Source organism: Octodon degus, unplaced genomic scaffold, assembly GCF_000260255.1.
Source record: "Octodon degus isolate 3935 unplaced genomic scaffold, OctDeg1.0 scaffold00069, whole genome shotgun sequence".
Classification (NCBI taxonomy): domain Eukaryota; kingdom Metazoa; phylum Chordata; class Mammalia; order Rodentia; family Octodontidae; genus Octodon; species Octodon degus.
This window is the reverse complement of record NW_004524645.1, coordinates 4,345,449-4,355,881: the sequence shown is the minus strand read 5'-3', so window position 1 is coordinate 4,355,881 and position 10,433 is coordinate 4,345,449. Positions and strand designations below refer to the sequence as shown.

Below are 10,433 nucleotides of genomic sequence, written 5' to 3'. Positions count from 1 at the left end.
AGAGAGAGAGAGATCAAGGGAAAGGGAGACTTAGTGGTTGATTAGACATGACAACTGAATGCTTCCACTGAACACAGTAAAGGACCAGAATACCCAAGGTTTAGGACAATGGAAAGGAGCCAGATGAATAAGAGGTGGCAGAGAAGGCTGAACCTTAGGGACAACCCGGGAAGGGGTAGGAACTGGTGAGCATAGGCACTGGAGGTGGCTGCTAGCCCCAGCTGGAAAAATGCCTTGGCAGAATCTGCATGAGAAATGGGTCCCTCCCTGTCCCTTTCTTAAGGGTTAGTGTCTTGCAAGGTGAAATTGAGTGCTCTGAGCACAGTGGAGGCTGAGAACTGCCATGGGGATTGCCATGAGTGACAAGATGGTCTATGAGTAGAGCCCCCAGCCCATTCTGTCCTCACCCTTCCCCAGCTCTGGGAACTTGGGTATCTGCTACCTTCTGAACACCCAGCCCTGGCAGCAGTAGGAGATCAGAGGACCTTACTTTGGGAAAATTCAGCTGCAAAGTTGCAGAGCTAGACCAGGTGAGGCTACCAAGGCACATGCCATGAGTACACAATGTTAGGCACACTGAAAAACTTAGTCATCAGTATAAAGAGGATTAAGAAATAAAAGCCACTGTGGATAGACAAAAGACACCCCACCACTTGCAAGTCACAGTGTCACTTGTCTCTACCTCAGCCTGGTTCTGGTTCTGGTACAATTCTAGTTACTAAAATAAATACCCCGTCAAAGGCTGGAGTTTGCTGACTTGATTTTTTAAAAATAGGGAATTTAAATGTAATTTTTCTTGATTTTACTGGGTTTTCTTGGTGCCTTACCCTCCCTCACAATTTGTACTTAAAGCCTGTGCCTTCTCTTGCCTCCTCTATTCCTGGCCCTGCACAACAGGATAGATGTGCTAATCACATGGGGCATAGCCTGATCAATAAGTAGGAACACACCCTTCGTGTGCTGAGACTAACTGAGTGGGACACTCTGTCCATACAACTGAGGCTTCAGCTTAGCTATGTGATGCCCACTATTGATATGGAATAGCCAGTGCCAGGTGCCTGAGCACTTCCTCCAAAGTGAAAAATAGAGACTTTTCTAGTAGGGGAGGTGGGTGAGGATTGAGACAGTCCTACTGTGTAGTTCAGGATGGCTTGAGTTTGTAGAAATCCTCCTGCTTCAGCCTCCTGATTGCTGGGATTACAGGCGTGTGTCAACATACCTGGCTGAAAACTAGAGATGCAAATAAGTAAAATGAAAATAGAAGGGGAGGACTTGGTACCTCACGAGGCCTTCTGGTTCCCAGCATGATGGTTTAAGGCTCATTTTCCTAATCCTATTTTGTATAGATTCTCAACCTCATTGTTGCAATTCTAAAAGCTATGCATGTGGAGGATGTTTTGTTTCATTTTGTTCTCTTTCCTCCATAATTTATTTGACGGAAAACCTGACTTGAATTAACCCATGGCTACTATAAACTTTCATTACCCATTCAATGCGGATACTGATTTTTTACATCAGAAACACCCAAAACTATCAGGAGTGTTTTGTAACACATCATGCATGTAGTACACTGTTGTACAAAATATTAATTCTGAACTTTGACACAGTTCTCGCCATGAGTATCAGAAAAGAGATTGTGGATCAATATTTCAGCCTTCTTGCCTGCGGACACAGGAGTTAGTAATTCCTAAACTTACAATGGCATCTTCACTAAATCAGAAAATGGAATGTCAGGTTATCAGGAAGGTCAAGTTATGACATCAGTGGGCTTGAGGCACCTTGGCCTGCATGGGTCCCTTCCTCCAAAAATAGTACAGACTATATTTATTGATGTATCTGTAAAAGATGAATATAGTCAAAGTTTCATTATATTGAATGTTCTCCCAATTATAAAAGCAACACAAACCTTTGCTTTAAGCATTATGGTTCCGTTGCCCTGGGCCTTCCACTCAAGAGGGGTTATGATAGGTGTCAGGAATCAGATAATGTTTTTTACACAGAAGTTTAGAAATCTAACCATATACAGCATTGTAACAGGGCAGTCCTATGACATTTTGTTTCTTGTCTCTTGTTTTCATTTATTACCATTTTTTTAAACATTTACTTGAGCGACAGTATAGCAGTAATTGATATAACATGACAAGTAGTACATATTTAGAAAATAGGATAAATATATAGCTACTTCCTTTTAATTCAAAGAGAAGAAAGATTTGTACTAATAGTGTTTGGACAGGATATCATGTCTGCATCTTGTACTATGAATAACTACTATGAAGACAACAATATGCAATATATTAATTACTGAAACTGTTCTATGAATCGGTTTTGAAACTCTCATTTGTATTTGTTTCTAAATAAAATTAAAAAATAAATTTAAAAAGGAAAGGAAAAATAAAGAATCAGATAATGGAATTCAGATCAGGCTACAGGCAACTAGTTATGAGAAGGAGGAGATATTTTCTAGAAGCTAAGTATTAGATTGGGAGCTGCTGAAGTGACAGGGATCAGGATCGGGACCAGGACTGAGCAGAAGTGGCAGAACAGAGGATCTAAAAAGGAAGATATCACCCCAAATACCTCAAAGGGCCAGCAGGCAGAGCTGTGAATGTAACCTTATTTGGACTCTCTAATGTAACCAAGTTAAAATGAGGCCCCACTGCCTGAAGACAGGTCCTCTTCCAATGGCTGCTATCCTCTTAAGAAGAAGGTGACACACAAGAAAGAAGTGACAAGAAGAGAACAGGGGCTGGCTAGGGAACATCAAAGACAGACAGCCACTCCTGGAAGCTGGCAGAGAGGTGTGAAGCAGCTTTTCCCTCTGGACCCCAGAGAAGGAGCCAGTCTGTTGGCTACACCTTGACTTTGGACTTGTGGGTTCCAGAAATGGGAGACAGTAATTTTCAGTGGTTCACAATCCAAAGTTTGAGGCGCTTTATTCTCATAGTCCTAGGAGACTGGTGCAGCAAAAGCTGAGAGTGCGTAGAGGAGAGCTGCTTGGTGAAAGCCCTCACCAGGACAATTGGAAGCACGAGAGAAAGCCTTGGTCTGGCCACAGCAGTGAACTCACTGCCCAGAGGCCCCCAGGGGGGTGGTAGCCTCTGTGAGGTTCACATCTTTCATGACTTTTCACCTTGGAGCACACAGAGAAATACTGAGCCCCTTTCTTCAGAGATGATGTATGAATCATAACCAAACATTCTGATAACTTCCCCCTCTTAGCCAAATATAGTTGTTTCTAGTGAGGAAGTGATTTCACAGCAAGTTTTCTGTTCGTTGCTTGGGTCCCTGGTACAAGCTCACCAGTTCTCCCTTGCATGTTTTGCACAAGGGACACAACTTCTGCCAGTCCTCACCCCAACCTTCCTGTCCAGTGGAACCAAAGAGGACAGCTAATGTTCATTATTTTATTTTACTGGGGATTGCACCCAAGACCATGTCATTGAGATCTACACCCCCCAAAGTCAGCCTTTTTTACTTTTGGAGACAGGACTTCTGCTAAATTGTCCAGGTTGGCCTTAACTTTGAAATTCTCCTGCTTTAGTCTCCCAGAGTGCTGGGATTACATGCGTCACCACACCTGCCTGCTATCACATATGTAAAAAGCACAAGCGCAGGGCTGGAGTTGTAGCTCAGTGGTAGATCAGTTGTCTCATATGCATGAAGCCCTGAGTCTGATACCTGCTACTACACAAACACCAGCGTAGCTTGAGGCGCAGCTCAGAAAGTGTCCTGGCTGAGGATGGACTCTTGCTGCAGGGCAGAGACCAAGTGCTTGGCCGTGAAGACCGCAGTACCACCAGGCAAGACTGCAATGAATCTCATGCCATCAAGCACAAAGATAGCCTAGGCGGCCTCTGGACAAGTCTGCTCTGGGACAATGACACTTTTCTCTTGTCATAGCTCTTTACTACAGTCATTTTATACAGATGAATCGCTCCTTCTCTTTCTTCGCAGGCTTTCTTCCAGCGGAGCTGGGCCACCGCTGGAGAGTTGCCATTTGTATCAGACCCTCTCCCCAGCTGCATGCTTCTCTGGAGATGATCCTGCTGATACTCCCTAACTCTGCAATACCAAGAAAACCTATCAGGCATCAAAGACAATTAAGTGATCACCCCAACTGAATGACTTAGCTGTTACAGAATGTGGGATTCAACTAGAACTTAATTTCTTTTTATTTTAGGGAAGGATCTACAGGGTGTTCAGAGTCTCACTCATACTCCTAGTGATCCGCCTATTTACAGCCTCCCAAGGGATTACAGGTGAGCACCACTATGCCTAGTCTCAATTGTCATCTCAGCGTGCCCTGAGGGTGGGACCAGCATGGCAGGCCTGGGGATCTAACCTGCTTGCAGGTGCTTTAATCTGCTGAGCTATTTGGCCGGCCCTTAGAACTTAATTTTTGTCAAATTGTAATTATGCCTAATGTGTAATAGATTCTGATTCATTCATGGTTAACAATGCTGACCATTGGTTCATTATGACAGTAACTTAATTAAGAAATGACTGCAAACTAAACAAAAAAGGGGATACAGATGAATGACCACTTTGTATCTGTGTATTCCAAATGGTTAGGATAGATGTATAGCTACATTCTCTTAATTTAAGGAATAGAGGGATTTGGTCTAATAGTGTTTGTAAATAGGATATCATGTCTGCATCTTGTACACCAAATAACCACTAGGAAGGCAGTATGTAATGTATTAATTATTAGAACTGTCCTATCAATTTGATTTGAAACTGTCTCATTGCTATTTATTTCTCAATAAAATTATGGGAAAAAGAAATGGCTGCAGATAAAATTTCTCATGTTACATGAAATTTACTCTTAATAATAGATACTTAACTACATTCATTCCAAAATTGATAGCTACAACTCTTGTTGCACAGGTCCTGCTTTACCTTGGTCTTAACCATCCAGTAGAAAAGTATGAAGATGAAATATAGGAAGTAAAGCCTTGTTGTTATGTTGAGCTGTGGGGGACTCACGTCAATAATTTCTGACATTGCCAGTTAAACAGAAGACCCAATGATATTATGGGCTTCTGTACTCTTTTAGAATATTTTGCTGAGTTTACACACCTGTAATATTCAACAACGGAACTTAAAAAAAATTGGGGTATATCTATGAATGTCCATTTTGTATCTGTGTATTCAAAGTGGATGGGATAGATATATAGTTGCATTCTCTTAAAGAATAGAATGATTTTTTCTAATGGTGTTTGTAAGTAGGATCACAAGTCTGCATCTTGTACAGCAATTAACCACTGAGAAGAATGTATGCAGTGTATTAATTGTTGAAACTGTACTTTCGATTTGATTTGAAACTGTCTCATTGCTATATGTTTATCAATAAAACTTTGAAAAGAAAAAAAATAAAAAACAAAATTGATGAATACATAAATAGTTTTGGAAGACAAAGGAAAATACAACAGCAATAAACACATCCATCACTGAAGTGATGGACCCTGATTTCACATATGCTACTTGGATCCCAGCAATATGGAAGGGAGAATTTGTGGGGTGCTTTTCCCATGAGACAAACACTGAGGCAAGCACAAGTCCTGCATTTTCTCATTTTGTCCTCCTGAACATCAAGGAGGTGAATAGTATCATAAGCCCTTGCTTTACACTCATGGAATCTGAGTCTCAGAGGGGTTAATTGACTTAAAGTCCCTGTGCTGGTAAGTGGCAGAGCTGAAACTGAGCCTGGATCTACCTGAGAAGTTAGTGAATCAGACAGACTGGACGAAGGTACTCATTGATAACTATGTCATTGCAATGGTTAGTGCGGACATCATAGCTGTATCTCAAATACTAGAGTTCGAATACTAGGAACAGGTTTTCCCACTTGCCTTTCTGTACCAACCAAGCTACTGCAGAGAACAATTACAGTCCCTGACACCCCATAGCACAAGACAAAACCCACCAATTTTAGATTCATGCACCACCTAGCAGCTGTCTGTAGCCAGCTGAAAAGTCAACACAACTTGGAATTGCCTAGTCTACCCAAAGCACAGGCTATACATTTAAATTTGCTGTCCATATAGTTCTGAAGCATCATTGGTTACAGCTACAGAGACTAAGTCCTTGGCCCAGCTGCAAATATAGAGTTTGAAAATAAATTTTATAACTATTTAGTTATTCAGGTGAATGCAAAAGTCATTCCTTTGCAATGTTGCTCCCCATCAATGGACCCTGTAGGTGACACTTAGATGCACTTCAAGTATTAACAGAATTTAAAAACCTAAGTGTGGCTCATGAGTTCCTTCCCTGGGTGATGCACTGTGAGTCTGGAGTTCCCTGGGGAACCACATTTCCTTTCTTAGATTTGCAGTTTTTAGGATTATTGCATGAAGGATGTAAAGCACTGATTGAAGGAGGAGCATGAACTCTATCAACTGCTCTCAGCTTTTTTCCCAGGCTCAGCTTGTCAGAGAAACATTCCTGAGACTTTTATTTTGCATTCAAAGTCAAACCAAGGTAGAAAATGAATAAGCTCCAGGTTTTTCCAGAATCTTCTCTCTCCTCCCAAGAAAGGATTTGCTTGTTAGTGAAAGGACCAGTAAAACTCATGTGTGCCACTGAGACAATGGTTCTTAACTTTGGCAGCACTTTGGAGATACCTGGAAATTTAAAAAGCCACAAATTCTCCCCAGGAGATTCTGCTTTCATGCATCCTAGGTGCAGCTAGAGCAGCAGAACTTTCAAAATTCTTTCCGTGATTCTAATCTGTAGCCCTGACCCCTCTGGTCAGTGGGAATGAGGTAGTCCTTTTCCCAAGCTTCACTTGATTCTATTATTATTCCACATCTTATGATACAACTCTATTGACTATCATGCCACTTTATTCAATTGAAATTAGGTAACTGCAACCACAGTTTCATAGGTGTCATTGGTGCAACTGGTCCAATCCCAGAAGAATCAATGCAGTCATTACGAAAGCATCATTGAATTTTAGTGCAGAATTAATTTATCTTCAAGACTCACAATGGACATCAAATGTGCGTAAAATTAACTTTAAAAACTTAAATATGCATTAAATTTTTGGCCAAAAATGTCCAAGGACTTTTACCAATCACTCAATGACTGGGAAAAAATGTATGGTGAATTTTGGTAAGGTTCTCTTCAAATCAGATTTTTCAATTGCTCTTAAACATCGCTGATTTTTTTAGAAAAAAAATTAAAAATATGTAAAAGGACTTATAGGGTTAGGGATATAGCTCAGTGGCACAAGTACTTGCCTGGTAAGCACAAGATCCTGTGTTTGATCCTCATTACCAAAATAAATAAATGAATAGTCTTGCAAAGCTTATTTGTTTTCTAGTATTACAGCTTTTGACCACAATAAAAAGACCATCTGTTATGTCTAGACACTGTAAAAGTTATCGAAGTAGAAACATGTTACTTTAAATTGAGAACAAAAAAAGTGGCAATTAATATTGAACTTGAAGTTTTGTGTAGTTACGTTAAACTCGGGTTTCACTGGGTTCTAGCCTTATTCTGTGCATGAGAAGGCAGCTCTTCCTTCACAATAGAAATAACAAGGTGAGTCTACGGCCATGGTATCTTGAACGCACCCAATCCCATCTGATCTTGGAAGCTAAGCAGAGTTGGACCTGCTTGGTACTTGGAAGGGAGAAATCACAAGGTGAAATGGTGTCCTCCCCAAATCACTTGCAACCCTGTTGTCCTAGGAGAGAATATCACTTTTGGCATGGCCACGCAATATTCCAATTCAATTTCTGTTAGAATTTTCTTGTCTTCCAGTTCAAAGTAATAAGATTATCACTGCATGCGATGTTCAAATTTATGCTTTAAGTACATTGCACTAATGCCTGCATACCTCTGAAGGAAATACCAAGCCACTTTTTCTGTACTTAGTGTTGTCTTGATACTAAACCTTTTAATACTCATCCATTTATTACTTCTTTCATCACACCGAAGGCCACCGACCCAGATGTCTGGGCCAGTTAATCATGTTTTATTGGATAGCTTTGCTAAAAGAATAGACAGGTCTTGGGCTTACCTCTTTGCAGTTAATGTCCCTCCTGAATTCTCCTCTCACCCCTTGCAGCAGCACAGAAGGGTCCTCACTGTGCAGTAGGCTTCTGGAGAGAAGAAACTGACTGACTTCCTGAAACAGGTCCCGGCTGCCCCAGCGGAACCTACCATGTGGTTTGCAGAAGTTTATGTGGGAAGAAGGGAACTTGCGATTTCTTAACTGTTGCCAAATCATTTATTGACTCTGCTTTAGAATTTTGAAACTGAAATAGGAGACAAAGTTTCTCGTAAAATAATTTAAATAGAACCCACACCAGATCTCTAGAGCTATTTTGGAAGCTGATGCATATTTGAAATTGTATGTGTGTGTGTGCGTGCGCGCGCGTGTGTGTGTGTAGCCACAGAGATTATCACCAAAATGTTTGTATCAATTAGTTCTGGAGAGCAGGACTGCAGGAAAATGAAGGAGAGAAAATAGGGACCCTCTTTTCCTTAGAGAGGACACTTAGTGTATTCTTTTTTATTAGTGCGTGTTTCTAATACATAATGTTTGCACTCATTGTGGGGAGCTGGTGCGTGTACACAACACGTCTTAATCCTTTTCACATTGTCTTCTCTTCTTCCCCCTCCCTCAAAGTCTAGGACCTCTTTACATTTGCAAATGATCTATGTCTCTATTTTCCGTTATCTATCTTTTATTTTCTTCTTTCATTTATTTATTTTTTATTTATTTATTGTGTTGAAATACCAGTGATTGAACTCACGACCTTGCGTATGCCAGTGAGGTGCTTATGCCACTGAACTATCTCCCTGGCTCCACTTTCCTTCATTTATACTTTGGATTTGTAGTATAAGAGAAACCATTTGATACTTAAGCTTGTGTGTCCATTTATTTCACTTAAGTTCTCCCCCTCCCGGGAACCAGGAATTGAACTCAGGCCCTTGCACTTGCCAAGCAAGTGCTTATTCTACTGAGCTATCTCCCTGACCCCATTAACATTATTTCTTCGAAGTGCATCTATTTTTGTACAAATGACTCAAACTTGTCCTTCTTTATAGTAGACCAGTACTCTAGTGTATTCTCTTAAAAAAAATTCACCATAAGTTTGTATGAAATTAGGATTTCCTAAACTCATTTATGTAGGTAAATGTGAATAATGCTTCCTCTTTATGCCATACATTTCTGGGAAACATGCAGCACAGCTGGGTTCAGGTCACATGCCACCTGCCACTACAAAGAAGCTATCATTCCCTCAGATGTCCTTGTGCTTCACCTAGCACCTAGCATATAGTATGAGCTCAGCATAAGTTCATTGACTGAATGAGTGAATGAGTTATGAACACTCATGAGGATATAAAATTTCCTTTTCCTGATTTCAGTAGCTGGAGTTAGTTTTCCTTTCTAGCAATTAAATGTAAATTCTCATCTGTAAAATTTCTTTTTTCCTTTGGGCAAGATTAGGTTCAAGAGATATAGTTTACTGACATCTGCTCTGGGTTAAACTTTCAGAGGCGCTGATTCCAGGAACTCCTTAAACAGGCATGGTTGGTCCCTCAGGCTGCAGACTGTAAGCAGAGTCCTGGGACCCCAGTCCTGACAAGATGGTGGGCTAGGCTCTGGGAGATTCTGAGGTGGATTCTCCTTTCTGTGCTCTCTATGGGCTCTCAACTTTCCACTGGCAGGTCTTAGACCCCAGTGCCTTGCTGGTCCAAGCTAAACTCTTGGAACAAGTGTCCACCTCCCTCAGACAACAGCAAGAAGGGGCCAGTTTCAGTAGGGTCCATGTGTGCTGGGATGGGAACCTACTCATCCTGATGAATGGCAAGGTTTGGGACTGTCTCTTGATGACCTAAGGGCACCCTCCATAAACCAAAGCCCTATGTCTGTGAGGCACTGTGACTGAAGGCTGGGGTTGTGTCCAATGATGATGGAGAATGAAACTTCAGATAGAGGAGGGAGGTGGGAGAAAATTTATTTAAGATATGAAAACTAGAAAAATGAAAGATATAAAGATAAACAAGTAAAGCTCCTGCTAGCACGGAGGGGGTTCTGAGTAGGAAGTCCATGAAGGTTTTCTTATCTGGGGCTTTTCAAGGAACTTAGAAGGGAGCTCAGGTTGTTGTGTAAGCAGTAGAATCTCTGCCCTGTAGAAGACTGCTTACTCTCAATCTCAACTGCCTAGGTTGTAGGATAATAATAATAAGCTTCTCTTCTGGAGGGTTAACAACCTAAGCTTGCAGACCAAGAATTAGAGAAAAAGAAGGGCTGCAAGGACAGCCAACATTTTGGCCCTGGCCTTTCAAGGTCAGTGAAGACTCATGACATAGGAGAACCTGTACTGTAACATCCTGTAACTCAGTTGTGTCCCAAATTTTCTGATCAAGGAGACTATGGGGCCACAGAGGAAAGTGATCAATGATGTAGAATGTGC

General features: G+C 41.2%; 1 protein-coding gene across 1 annotated transcript in view; it reads right to left on the bottom strand.

The window, feature by feature from the left end:
- The window catches only part of Tlr8 (toll like receptor 8), a 19,165-nt gene extending 11,061 nt beyond the window's left edge, over window positions 1-8,104 (bottom strand). The window contains exon 1 of the mRNA XM_004635045.2: window positions 8,027-8,104. The gene's annotated coding sequence lies outside the window, so the exon portion shown is untranslated. The remainder of the gene's footprint in view (window positions 1-8,026) is intronic.
- Between the last annotated feature and the right edge of the window lie 2,329 nt (window positions 8,105-10,433).